This window comes from Tenrec ecaudatus, chromosome 9 (genome assembly GCF_050624435.1).
Source record: "Tenrec ecaudatus isolate mTenEca1 chromosome 9, mTenEca1.hap1, whole genome shotgun sequence".
Classification (NCBI taxonomy): Eukaryota; Metazoa; Chordata; class Mammalia; order Afrosoricida; family Tenrecidae; genus Tenrec; species Tenrec ecaudatus.
Window position 1 is genome coordinate 62,893,155 of NC_134538.1, and position 15,081 is coordinate 62,908,235.

Here is a 15,081-nt window from a genome sequence, read left to right on the forward strand (position 1 = left end):
ACCACCTGCTGTGAAAGTAGTGGGGAAGGGGCCGGAGATACATCCCACCACAGCGAGGCATAACATTAAGGGGGTGCACCAGAAGAGCAAGGAAATGGAGCAGCAAGGTACCCAGGGAATGCCAAAGGAGGCCTTTGGGGGCAGGACTTGGGGCCCGCACACACTGGACTGGAAAACACTCCTAAAGGCCAACAAACAGTCCGTGAACTGACTACGAGCTTTCCTTTCTTGATGAGTTGTGTTTTCTTTTAGGGTCATTGGATTTTGGCTGTTTTCTTTCTTTTCGTGCATGCTTTTCCTCTGCACTCGTCAGCTGCAGTCTCTGCTTAAGGCAAGCAGCCCCAACACCTGGGGAAGACCCCCGAGTCTCTCTTTGGGTACATGTGCCCTTTTCTTCCAGGGATTACATCATTGGAATCAACAAATACCCTATTCTGACAAACCACAAGGTCTGATTTCTTTGCTAGACAAGCTTTTACACATGCATCAGCCCACCTCAGACAACTGCCAGCCACTTCTCCAGGTGCTGGTCACAACAGAGGAACGGGAGCCCTTCCAGACAGAGGCCCAGAAAGCAGTCAATAGACCTGATGGTCAGCCAGCTGGCACTCCCCGCTTGAGAGAAACTCTTTTTGCCACTGCACGAACAATGGGGGACCCAAACGCCTAGTAACGCCCCGAGGGCCTCACCAGGTAGCACCAGGTTCTCTAGCAGGGCCTCCGCGGGACAGCTAGGAAACCTATGCATTTACCTAAGGTCAGTGAGAATTTTCAGGCACCTTCCTTTCTAGAGTGGCTGAGGGAAGCCTGCGAGCTATACCCCTATCGATCCAGAGGCCCTCGAGAACAAGAGGGCAAAAGTATTGCCATTATTACTCAGCCCACCTCAGACATGATAAAGAAATGGGAAGCATTTCAAGGGAACAATCTTAGTGTTTGGTAGAAGTGCCTTAGAGGTTGTATCACAACACAGAGGACCATACCACGACAGAGACAAAGAAATAGCTAAAATACTAGGAATTGCTATGAGACACACTAGAGAATCAGGAAAAGAGATCATGGCCCGCTCACAGAGAGACTGACCTGTGGCAACGCCAAGCCCCGGGGAAGAAAGGATACATGTGCCTGCTACAGAAAAGACAGATATTGGAAAAACCACTGCATTGAAAACCCCAGGAGAGACGGACAATCCTCCACTAGAGAGGACGGGCCTCGTCCTCGCCTAGAGAAACCCAAGCGAGAGACAATAATGCTTGAGGAAGCTGAAGGAAGGTGTCAGGGCTCTGTTTTACTGACCCCAGGATCCCAGTAAATGTCTTGGAGAACAAAGGGGCCATCTTCTCAGGTTCAAAAAAGAGAACGGGCACATTGTCAAAGGAAAGATTTAAATTACTCTCAGCATATGATTGCTTCCAAAGATAACGCACACCAGAAGGTTTGCTTGGAGACTGGGGGGCTTGCAAAGTCATCAAGGTGAAAAATGTCTCTCTATCCTTTTTTCCCAGTTGGCCACATGGTTTTCATGGCACTGGCTCCCGGCTCGGCTGTTGAGCCAGTGAAACTCTTTTGAGCAGGAGTTGAGGTGGCCAGTGACCATCAGCGGCAGGACAAAATTGTCCTGTTTCAATACGAAGCCACCTATATCACCTCTTAGACATTATCATTGTCCTGTGCTCTGAATCGCCCCAAGATGTAGAATGCGCCTGACAGGTACACATTGTTTGAATGAGACTCTGGTTAACCCCTCTTGGTCACTTAGTGGCATGGGAGTCTGAACAAGGGACTACCTTTACTTTCCAGATGAGAAAACTCACTCAAAAAGACAAAGGTATTGACCCACAGGAACACAACTGGTTAACAACAAAGCCATATTCCCAACCAGTGTCTGGAGCCAGAGCTCGGAGCCCCACATGCCTGTGCCCAGCTGAGCAGTCACTCTCTCCTGAACCCTCAAAAGATCTGAGCAGATCCTCCCCCTCCCGAGCCAGAATATGTTTTTTCATCGCATGGCATGAGTCTGCAGCTCTGGGAGAGGGACATATCTCATGGGAACACACGGAGCAGATGAAGGGGGAGGAGGGGAGAGTGGAGCCCATCTTGGCCCACCAGGCCTGGAGGATGATGTTCCCACTCAGAGAAGCCATTCCACATAGAAGACCACATGGCCAGCCCCATGATGAGACACGACGTCCCTCAAAGACCCATAGCCCTAGAAGGGACAACACTGGAGACACAGTGTGGGAATTGCAACGAAAAGATCCCGCCACAGCGAGGCATAACACTAAGGGGGTGCAGCAGAAGAGCAAGGAAACGGAGCAGCAAGGTTCCCAGGGAATGCCAAATGAGGACTTTGGGGGCAGGACTTGGTGCCCACACACTGGACTGGAAAACACTCCTAAAGGCCAACAAACAGTCCATAAACTGACTATGAGCTTTCCTTTCTTGATGAGTTTTTTCTTTTATGGTCATTGGATTTTGGCTATTTTCCTTCTTTTCGTGCATGCTTTTGCTCTGTCTTGTGTTTGTGCATGTTATTACCTCTACTGTAAGTCTCAAAAGAGATGCTGGATGAACAATCTCAGGAGAGAAAAAGGGGGCCCAACACTTCTGGGGGTCCACGAGAGAAAGGGAGTTGGGGGGAAAGGGAGTGGTGTTAAGAAAGCCAGAGACAGGGGAACAACAAGTACATACAAATCCGTGGTGAGGGCGATGTAGGAAGCCTGGTAAAGCGTGACCAAGGTTAAAGGAACCAAGAGGAACGACTGAAACCCAAATGAAGACTGAGCATGGCAGTGGGCACAAGAGGGAGATGAAAGGGAATAGCAGAGGACCTAAGAAGCATTGGCGATTTAGAGAGGTCTAAATAAAGGCACGAACTTATGTAAATATATGTATCTGTGAGCATAGGGAAATAGCCCTATGTCCATATTTTTATAGGTTTCGTATTAAGGTAGCAGATGGCCTTTGGGCCTGCACTCAAGTAAGATCTCTATGCAAGAATACATGGTTCTATTACATTTGCATTCTATGATGCTCACCTTGCCAACACGATCACTGAAGACTAAGTGGTTGCATTAGCAAATGTGGTCAAGAAAGATGATGGTGCCAAGCTATCAAAAATTTTGGCATCTGAGATCTTAAAGGCTTTAAGGGTAAGAGAGCGGCCATATAGCTCAGAAGCAACAAAGCCCACAGTGAGTAAGCATACCAGCCTGTGGGACCAGGAGGATTCAAAGGGACCAGGCACCATCAGTACAAAAAAATCTTATCATTGAGAATGAGCGGGAAGTGCTGGGTAGAGACCCAAAGCCCATTTGCAGTCCACTGGACATTCCCTTAAGAAAGGTCTCGGGGACAAGACGAGCCAAGACAGGGTGCGAGACAGCAACAATGAAACACAACTTTCCTCTAGCTCCTCAATGCTTCCTCTCCCCTCACTATCAAGATCCCAATTATAACTTACAAATCTGGCTAGACCAGACAATGTGCACTGGGAAAGATAGGAAGCGGAAAGACAGGGAATTCTTGGCAGATGAGCCCTGGAGGACCAGTGTTATGAATGGAGATACTGGGAGGGTGGAGGGACGGTAGGTTGGATGGGGGGGGGGAACAAATTACAAGGATCTACATTTAACCTCAAAAGATAAAGGGGTGAAGGGGGGATATCAGAGAGTGCAAGATATGACCAAATAATAATTAGTAAATTATCAAGGATTTGTGAGAGAGGGGTAGTGAGAAGGGGTGGGGAATGAGGAGCTGAGGCCAGGGGCTTGGGTGGAGAGAAGATATTTTGAGAATAATGAGGGCAATGAATGTCTAAATGTGCTTTATAAGATTGATGTATGCACGGATTGTGGTTATTTTTGTATGAACCCTAATAAAAGGAGGGGAAAAAATACTCTGGCAGAAGTCTGAGGCTAGGATGATCTCAAGCTGGATTAGACCAGCAAAAGCAGGTACTGGAGTCACCTCACCCTCTGTCTATTCCTGTGTGAGCCACGAAGCTCAGGTCCACAGCCCTGGCAGCTGGACAGTGAGAGAGGCGGGGCTCTGATTTCATTCCACAAGGGGAATGGCCCTACTGTCCTGCAGGGCCCAACCTCCTGTGTAGTCCTGCTCTCTGGGGCAGCTCTTTCATGGAGCCCACACCATGGGAGCTCTACAATTCATGGGGGATTGGCAAAAGCCTCTGCTCATGCACACACACCACCCCCTAGCTGGAGGACCTCGGGGAACAAAGCCTGAGGCAGTCACCAAGCCCACTAACTGATCCTGTAAGAGATAGAATCAGGATCCCGAAACTGGCAACTGGGAGTAAGAGGCAGCATAACTGGGTCCCAGCCCCTGCCAATGCCATCTCCAAGGAGTGACATTCCCAAACAGAGGGTTTTCCAAAGGCACTGTCAGGACTGTGGAATGAGCAGCTCATTTGTGGACATGGATACTATGTGATCCAGATGTACTACCTCCTCCGTTCCAGTCAGCGGAGACTGAAAACCCTGCCAAGCAGAGAGCCATGCATCTGAACAGTATCCACCAACCACTCATGTCCAGTCTTGCTGCCTCTAAAGAGCTTTCCTGGGTTGGTCAGATCTCTCTGGGGACAGATATCCCTCTGTCCTTGGTTCTGCGTGAGAAAGAATTCACACCAAAGCCTGGTTTGTGATCCAAGTGAGGTTTAGGAGAGAGCTAGGGAGGGGTGGTGGGCAACCCTGGTCGATCCCAGTGGCTGAACTGAATGTACTTGGCCTAGGTGGGTCGAGGCAGGTGCAGCGCCCACCTAGGTGTACCTGCCCTTCCTGGCCGGAAACCTGGACCTCTGAGCACGCACAGTGTGCCACTCCTTCCTGGGCCGCTAACTGGGCCCTCTGAGCATGTGTAATGGACACCCCAGTCCCTATGCTAGCTACCTAACATTTCCACCCTGAAGAGATGTGGACCCAAATCTCTGGGGTACTGGGCGACGACATCTCTAGCTACTTCCTGCTGGCAAAACGGGCGAAGTGGGGCTTTGGGTCCACACCCTTCCTGCTCTGCTGGGAGGGGTTGTGCAATCAGGGCTAGGATGGATTAGGTTGAAGTGGTCCAGGAGATGGTGGTCCTGGAGCTGGCACACTTGGATTACGGGCCTTGGTAACTTGAGAATTTCTGGAAAAACCAACAAAAGGACAAGGGGGTGAACACTTTAACTGAGACAAGGCTAGAATTGTGAGGTGGGAGTGCCCTTGAAAGTAGGTGAGTATCACAGGAAGTAAGTAAAAACCTTAGTGTTATCAGGCATGTGTGTTTGTTCATTCTAAGGACAGGCACGGGGGTAAAAGCGTTCACAAATTCCCCTAGGAGGGTCCAAAGTTTGGGCACTACTGGGTGCAGTGGGATCACTGCTTCATTTATGATCCTAAGGTCTTGGACCTACTTATAAGAACCATCCTTCTTTTTAACCCTATAACGCCTCAATTTTAAATTTGGGGGCAAAAAAATTTTTGTTTGGATTCATTACTTCCATAGTTATCAATATAGATCCATATATATTCATTTCTTAAATGTTACGGAAAGGTCTTGCTCGGCGTTATAGGGTTAAATTGTAATATTGGGATACTACAGGTGGAGTCAACAGGGATCAAAAGTAGAGTAACTGCCTGTGTCATTTATAATTTTCTTGGGTTCCATATGAGCATAAGGCTTGTAAATAACCCGGGGACCAAATTCCCCTGGTGCCTCTACTATGGGTAGAATGTTTAGGGAGGTTTCAGGGCTGGGAAAATAGTAACCTGAAGTCCAGAATCCCTTAGGGCAGGGGTCCTCAAATTGTTTACACAGGGGGCCAGTTCACTGTCCCTCCCACCGTTGGAGGGACAGACTATCTTTTTTTTAAAAAAAAAAAAACTATGAAAAAATTCCTATGCACACTGCAAGAGTCGGCTGCTGAGCAGGACAGGCAGTGGCAGCAAAACACCCTGAGGGTGGGATAAATGGCAGCGGGCCACATGTGCCCCACGGGCCACAGTTTGAGGACGCCTGCCTTAGGGGTTCCTGGGTGCACGGGGGATGAAGGTCTCCTATTGCTCCTCAAGAGGAGAAATGCTCTAAGTTCTGGCATCTCCGCCCACTTTCCCATCACTCTATAGAACTGTTCCAGGTGAATCACGGTTGGAAGGGAAAGTGTACCATTCTCTGGCCACCATTCTCCTTTCTCAAAAAGATATTGTGGCCAAATAGAGTTGCAAAGTGAATCTATCAGCTTTTGTTCACCCAGCCTCTGTGTATCAACTCTATCCCAATTGGACAGGATTCATGCAAGGGGGCAATTCCTGAGCATCAATCTGCTAAGTCCCATCTAGAAAGCACAAAACAAGGAGGCGATTGACAGCTTGCTGCCTCCCGGTCAATAACCCCGCTTGAGAGTGCACCCCTGGGTTGCCCTGAATCTGATGCCTCAGGCAGATGCCACAGCCCGAGGGAAGGGGTCAAAGACCAGTCGCTGAGGGCGACTTTAGGTCTAACCATTTTTCTGGACTACAGGCTAGGAGGACTACTGCTTGGGATGGACCCACGGCCCTGCAAGACGCCTGCTGGCGGGGCAGACGCTCAAATCTCAGAAGGGAAGGGAACCTTAAGGGAAATTGGAATTTCTGGCTGGAACATCATGGCAGGGGAGCTGGGTATTAAGGAAGAGCTGTCCCCCAAAGTGCCTAAAGCAGCATCACTGAAAGCATAAAGGGAACACTTAGTCCGGCTAGGCTTCCGAACGCCATAGGCCTAAGCCTGGGCAACGGAAAACCAGCCTGTAACAAGGAACCAACCTAAACTGGTAGAACACTAGCCCTATAACGCCTCCAGTTTTAAATTCAGGAAATAATTTTTTTTTGTTTTTATTCTTTACTTTCATAGCTATCAATATAGATGGCATTCAAAATATATTTAAAAGATATAAAATGTTCAATGTTTTTTAAATGTAACCAAATGGTCACATTTATAATTTATAATTTGGGTACCAGATACGTTTTAATTCAATATGATGACAATTTCGTGCTCGGTGTTATAGGGCTAGAGCAGCTTGTTTGAAAAGCCAGGAGAAAGGTAAGGGAATGGAGGGGAAAAGGGAAACATTTGGCTCCCGGGACAAGGCAGGGCTAACTCCCAGGCCTCCTCACCCAGCTCCCTAGGCAGCACCCTTCCACATGTTTGGACTGGTGGGTGCCTTCTTGGCCAGGGTCAAAGACCCTGTTTCCCTTCGGCCACAATGGCGGCTATGTGGGATCTCTGGGAAAAGCTTAAACAGCCTTGACAAGAGTGGAGCCATTTGGGGCTGACAGAAGCCACCATGAAAAGAAAATAAAGTAGCTATGAACTGTCAATAAACTAGCTGATATTGGGGAAGTAGGCTGTGCAGACTTAGTCCAAGGGAATGTCACCAAAGAAATGGATGATCGGAAGGCTTGCAAGAATGACCAGAGCCTTTTTGTTCAACTAGGAATGGCTAGCCCAAATACCCTACTTCTCCCTCTTCGTGCTTGCACTCCTGCACCTTGCAAAGGTATAAAACCCTTCGGAAAATTAGACTCGGGGCTGCTCAGACTCCTGTCAAGAGGGGTGACACACCCTGCTGAGGAAATAAAACTTTTTCTGTTGAACTTGCCGACGGTGTGAGTTGTTTTTTTCTGGGAATGGACAGCCGCTACAACATTTCCAGGAGCACTGAGCTCCGACCACCACTGTCTGTGCCTGTATAGAAAGGAGACCACCGGTACAGGAGTGCTCTCCCCAGAACTAGAGAATTTCTGATTTCTCTAGGGCAGGGGTCCTTCAACTCTTTAAAGAGGGACCAGTTCACTGTCCCTCCGACCCATTGGAGTGCCGGACTATAGTTTAAAAAACAACTATGAACAAATTCCAAGGCACACTGCACACATCTTATTTTGAAGTTAAAAACAAACCAACAAACGGGGCACAAACACATGGCTGACAGGATCAATGTCCTCGGCTGTGCCCATGTGGCCCACAGGCTGTCGTTTGAGGACCCCTGCTCTAGGCAATCACAAAGAGCACGCAGTTTCAACACTAAAGCCTGGAGACTCTGCAATTTGTTTAAAGTTGATTGGGTAGAAGGAGTCCCCGATGGGCCCACGCAAGACTCGTTTTCCCTCACCCTACTCCTCAGAGGTCATAATTCTGCTATGGGCAACCAGGACATCCCGATCTGATCTCTGACATTGATGTGTGGATTGACATGGCCACTAATAAGCCAGCATCTATAAAAGACTTGCTCCCTCCCCCAACAGAAAGGGTTCTTGTTTCCATGAGTTCAGGAAACATGGCAGGACCAGAAAAACAACTGGTCCAAGTTCCTAAAACCACCAAGGTGGTGGCCGTCCCTCCCCTCCCCATCCCCCTCCCTGTCGTCTTTATACCACTTTGCAGGAGGACTGGGGGAGCAGGAGAGCTGGCTTAGGACCCATTGGGACCGCTGCCTGCCTATCACTTCCCGGGGGCCAGAGAGAGATATACAACCCTCTTTAAATTCACCCCACAACACGTGCACTAGGGCTGGCATGTCTGCTCAACCCCTGAGAAGGATCACTCGGCAGCTGCAGTCTCTGCTTAAGGCAAGCAGCCCCAACACCTGGGGAAGTCCCCCGAGTCTCTCTTTGGGTACATGTCCCCTTTTCTTCCAGGGATTACATCATTGGAATCAACAAAATCCCCTTTTCTGACAAACCACAAGGTCTGATTTCTTTGCTAGACAAGCTTTTACACATGCATCAGCCCACCTCAGACAACTGCCAGCCACTTCTCCAGGTGCTGGTCACAACAGAGGAACGGGAGCCCTTCCAGACAGAGGCCCAGAAAGCCGTCAATAGACCTGATGGTCAGCCAGCTGGCACTCCCCGCTTGAGAGAAACTCTTTTTGCCACTGCACGAACAATGGGGGACCCAAACTCCTAGTAAGGCCCCGAGGGCCTCGCCAGGTAGCACCAGGTTCTCTAGCAGGGCCTTCGCGGGACCGCTAGGAAACCTATGCATTTACTTAAGGTCAGTGAGAATTTTCAGGGTCCTACCTTTCTAGAGTGGCTGATGGAAGCCTGCGGGCTGTATACCCCTTTTGATCCAGAGGCCCTCGAGAACAAGAGGGCAAAAGTATTGCCTGTATTACTCAGCCCGCCTCAGACATGATAAAGAAATGGGAAGCATATCAAGGGAACAATCTTAGTGATTTGGTAGAAGTGCCTTAGAGGTTGTATCACAATACAGAGGACCCTAACACGACAGAGACAAAGAAATAGCTAAAATACTAGGAATTGCTATGAGACACACTAGAGAATCAGGAAAAGAGATCATGGCCCCCTCACAGAGAGACTGACCTGTGGCACCGCCAAGTCCCGAGGAAAAAGGATCCATGTGCCTGCTACAGAAAAGAGAGACATTGGAAAAACCACTGCATTGAAAACCGCAGGAGAGACGGACAATCCTCCACTAGAGAGGACGGGCCTTGTCCTCGCCTAGAGAAACCCAAGCAAGAGACAATAATGCTTGAGGAAGCTGAAGGAAGGTGTCAGGGCTCTGTTTTACTGACCCCAGGATCCCAGTAAATGTCTTGGAGAACACAGGGGCCATCGTCTCGGGTTCAAAAAAGAGAACGGGCACATTGTCAAAGGAAAGATTTAAATTACTGTCAGCATATGATTGCTTCCAAAGATAACGCACACCAGAAGGTTTGCATGGAGACTGGGGGGCTTACCAAGCCATCAAGGTGAAAAATGTCTCTCTGTCCTTTTTTCCCAGTTGGCCACATGGTTTTCATGGCACTGGCTCCCGGCTCGGCTGTTGAGCCAGTGAAACTCTTTTGAGCAGGAGTTGAGGTGGCCGGTGAACATCAGCGGCAGGACAAAATCGTCCTGTTTCAATACGAAGCCACCTATATCACCTCTTGGACATTATCATTATCCTGGGCTCTGAATCACCAGCCCAGATGTAGAATGCACCTGACAGGTACCTATTGTTTGAATGAGGCTCTGGTTAACCCCTCTCGGTAACTTAGTGGCATGGGAGTCTGGACAAGGGACTACCTTTACTTTCCAGATGAGAAAACTCACTCAAAAAGACAAAGGTATTGACCCACAGGAACACAACTGGTTAACAACAAAGCCATATTCCCAACCAGTGTCTGGAGCCAGAGCTCGGAGCCCCACATGCCTGTGCCCAGCTGAGCAGTCACTCTCTCCTGAACCTTCCAAAGATCAGAGCAGATCCTTCCCCTTCCCCATCCAGAATATGTTTTTTCATAGGATGGCGTGGATCTGCAGCTCTGGGAGAGGGACATATCTCATGGGAACACACGGAGCAGATGAAGGGGGAGGAGGTGAGAGTGGAGCCCATCTTGGCCCACCAGGCCTGGAGGATGATGTTCCCACTCAGAGAAGCCATTCCACATAGAAGACCACATGGCCAGCCCCACGATGAGACACGACGTCCCTCAAAGACCCATAGCCCTAGAAGGGACAACACTGGAGACACATGTGGGAATTGCAGCGACCTGATCCCACCACAGCGAAGCACAACACTAAGGGGGGAGCAGCAGAAGAGCAAGGAAATGGAGCAGCAAGGTGCCCAAGGAATGCCAAAGGAGGCCTTTGGGGGCAGGACTTGGTGCCCGCACACACTGGACTGGAAAACACTCCTAAGGCCAACAAACAGTCCATAAACTGACTATGAGCTTTCCTGTCTTGATGAGTTGTGTTTTCTTTTATGGTCATTGGATTTTGGCTGTTTTCTTTCTTTTGGTGCATGCTTTTGCTCTGTCTTGTGTTTGTGCATGTTATTACCTCTACTGTATGTCTCAAAAGAGATGCTGGATGAACAATCTCAGGAGAGAAAAAGGGGGCCCAACACTTCTGGGGGTCCACGAGAGAAAGGGAGTTGGGGGGAAAGGGAGTGGTGTTAAGAAAGCCAGAGACAGGGGAACAACAAGTACATACAAATCCGTGGTGAGGGCGATGTAGGAAGCCTGGTAGGGCGTGACCAAGGGTAAAGGAACCAAGAGGAATGACTGAAACCCAAATGAAGACTGAGCATGGCAGTGGGCACAAGAGGGAGATGAAGGGGAATAGCAGAGCGACCTAAGAAGCATTGGTGATTTAGAGAGGTCTAAATAAAGGCACGAACTTATGTAAATATATGTATCTGTGAGCATAGGGAAATAGCCCTATGTCCATATTTTATAGGTTTCGTATTAAGGTAGCAGATGGCTTTTGGGCCTGCACCCAAGTACGATCTGAATGCAAGAATACTTGGTACTATTATATTGGCATTCCATAATGCTCACCTTCCCGACACGATCACTGATGACTAAGTGGTTGCATAAGCAATTGTGATCAAGAAAGATGATGGTGCCAAGCTATCAAAAATTTTGGCAGCTGAGGTCTTAAAGGCTTGAAGGGTAAGCGAGCGGCCATCTAGCTCAGAAGCAACAAAGCCCATAGGGAGTAAGCCTACCAGCCTGTGGGATCAGGAGGATACAAAGGGACCAGGCACCATCAGTACAAAAAAATCTTATCATTGCGAATGAGCGGGGAGTGCTGGGTAGAGACCCAAAGCCCATTTGCAGTCCACTGGACATTCCCTTAAGAAAGGTCTCGGGAACAAGACGAGCCAAGACAGGGTGCGAGACAGCAACAATGAAACACAACTTTCCTCTAGCTCCTCAATGCTTCCTCTCCCCTCACTATCAAGATCCCAATTATAACTTACAAATCTGGCTAGACCAGACAATGTGCACTGGGCAAGATAGGAAGTGGAAAGACAGGGAATTCTTGGCAGATGAGCCCTTGAGGACCAGTGTTATGAATGGAGATACTGGGAGGGTGGAGGGACGGTAGGTTGGATGGGGGGGGGAACAAATTACAAGGATCTACATTTAACCTCAAAAGATAAAGGGGTGAAGGGGGGATATCAGACAGTGCAAGATCTGACCAAATAATAATTAGTAAATTATCAAGGATTTGTGAGAGAGGGGTAGTGAGAAGGGGTGGGGAATGAGGAGCTGAGGCCAGGGGCTTGGGTGGACAGAAGATATTTTGAGAATAATGAGGGCAATGAATGTCCAAATGTGCTTTATAAGATTGATGTATGCACGGATTGGGGTTATCGTTGTATGAACCCCTAATAAAAGGAGGAAAAAAAAGACTCTGGAAGAGGGCTGATGCTAGGATGATCTCAGGCTGGATTAGACCAGCAAAAGCAGGTACTGGAGTCACCTCACCCTCTGTCTATTCCTGTGTGAGCCACGAAGCTCAGGTCCACAGCCCTGGCAGCTGGACAGTGAGAGAGGCGGGGCTCTGATTTCATTCCACAAGGGGAATGGCCCTACTGTCCTGCAGGGCCCAACCTCCTGTGTAGTCCTGCTCTCTGGGGCAGCTCTTTCATGGAGCCCACACCATGGGAGCTCTACAATTCATGGGGGATTGGCAAAAGCCTCTGCTCATGCACACACACCACCCCCTAGCTGGAGGACCTCGGGGAACAAAGCCTGAGGCAGACACCAAGCCCACTAACTGATCCTGTAAGAGATAGAATCAGGATCCCGAAACTGGCAACTGGGAGTAAGAGGCAGCATAACTGGGTCCCAGCCCCTGCCACTGCCATCTCCAAGCAGTGACATTCCCAAACAGAGGGTTTTCCAAAGGCACTGTCAGGACTGTGGAATGAGCAGCTCATTTGTGGACATGGATACTATGTGATCCAGATGTACTACCTCCTCCATTCCAGTCAGCGGAGACTGAAAACCCTGCCAAGCAGAGAGCCATGCATCTGAACAGTATCCACCAGCCACTCATATCCAGTCCTGCTGCCTCTAAAGAGCTTTCCTGGGTTGGTCAGATCTCTCTGGGGACAGATATCCCTCTGTCCTTGGTTCTGCGTGAGAAAGAATTCACGCCAAAGCCTGGTTTGTGATCCAAGTGAGGTTTAGGAGAGAGCTAGGGAGGGGTGGTGGGCAACCCTGGTGTATCCCAGTGGCTGAACTGAATATAATTGGCCTAGGTGGGTCGAGGCAGGTGCAGCGCCCACCTAGGTGTACCTGCCCTTCCTGGCCGGAAACCTGGACCTCTGAGCACGCACAGTGTGCCACTCCTTCCTGGGCCGCTAACTGGGCCCTCTGAGCATGTGTAATGGACACCCCAGTCCCTATGCTAGCTACCTAACATTTCCACCCTGAAGAGATGTGGACCCAAATCTCTGGGGTACTGGGCGACGACATCTCTAGCTACTTCCTGCTGGCAGAACGGGCGAAGTGGGGCTTTGGGTCCACACCCTTCCTGCTCTGCTGGGAGGGGTTGTGCAATCAGGGCTAGGATGGATAAGGTTGAAGTGGTCCAGGAGATGGTGGTCCTGGAGCTGGCACACTTGGATTACGGGCCTTGGTAACTTGAGAATTTCTGGAAAAACCAACAAAAGGACAAAGGGGTGAACACTTTAACTGAGACAAGGCTAGAATTGTGAGATGGGAGTGCCCTTGAAAGTAGGTGAGTATCACAGGAAGTAAGTAAAAACCTTAGTGTTATCAGGCATGTGTGCTTGTTCATTCTAAGGACAGGCACGTGGGTAAAAGCGTTCACAAATTCCCCTAGGAGGGTCCAAAGTTTGGGCACTACTGGGTGCAGTGGGATCACTGCTTCATTTATGATCCTAAGGTCTTGGACCTACTTATAAGAACCATCCTGCTTTTTAACCCTATAACGCCTCAATTTTAAATTTGGGGGCAAAAAATTTTTTGTTTGGATTCATTACTTCCATAGTTATCAATATAGATCCATATATATTCATTTCTTAAATGTTACGGAAAGGTCTTGCTCGGCGTTATAGGGTTAAATTGTAATATTGGGATACTACAGGCGGAGTCAACAGGGATCAAAAGTAGAGTAACTGCCTGTGTCATTTTTAATTTTCTTGGGTTCCATATGAGCATAAGGCTTGTAAATTACCCGGTGACCAAATTCCCCTGGTGCCTCTACTACGGGTAAAATGTTTAGGGAGGTTTCAGGGCTGGGAAAATAGTAACCTGAAGTCCAGGATCCCTTAGGGCAGGGGTCCTCAAATTGTTTACACAGGGGGCCAGTTCACTGTCCCTCCCACCGTTGGAGGGCCAGACTATCGTTTTTTTTTTTTTTTAAAAATAACTATGAAAAAATTCCTATGCACACTGCAAGAGTCGGCTGCTGAGCAGGACAGGCAGTGGCAGCAAAACACCCTGAGGGTGGGATAAATGGCAGCGGGCCACATGTGCCCCACGGGCCACAGTTTGAGGACGCCTGCCTTAGGGGTTCCTGGGTGCACGGGGGATGAAGGTCTCCTATTGCTCCTCAAGAGGAGAAATGCTCTAAGTTCTGGCATCTCCGCCCACTTTCCCATCACTCTATAGAACTGTTCCAGGTGAATCACGGTTGGAAGGGAAAGTGTACCATTCTCTGGCCACCATTCTCCTTTCTCAAAAAGATATTGTGGCCAAATAGAGTTGCAAAGTGAATCTATCAGCTTTTGTTCGCCCAGCCTCTGTGTATCAACTCTATCCCAATTGGACAGGATTCATGCAAGGGGGCAATTCCTGAGCATCAATCTGCTAAGTCCCATCTAGAAAGCACAAAACAAGGAGGCGATTGACAGCTTGCTGCCTCCCGGTCAATAACCCCGCTTGAGAGTGCACCCCTGGGTTGCCCTGAATCTGATGCCTCAGGCAGATGCCACAGCCCGAGGGAAGGGGTCAAAGACCAGTCGCTGAGGGCGACTTTAGGTCTAACCATTTTTCTGGACTACAGGCTAGGAGGACTACTGCTTGGGATGGCCCCACGGCCCTGCAAGACGCCTGCTGGCGGGGCAGACGCTCAAATCTCAGAAGGGAAGGGAACCTTAAGGGAAATTGGAATTTCTGGCTGGAACATCATGGCAGGGGAGCTAGGTATTAAGGAAGAGCTGTCCCCCAAAGTGCCTAAAGCAGCATCACTGAAAGCATAAAGGGAACACTTAGTCCGGCTAGGCTTCCGAACGCCATTGGCCTAAGCCTGGGCAACGGAAAACCAGCCTGTAACA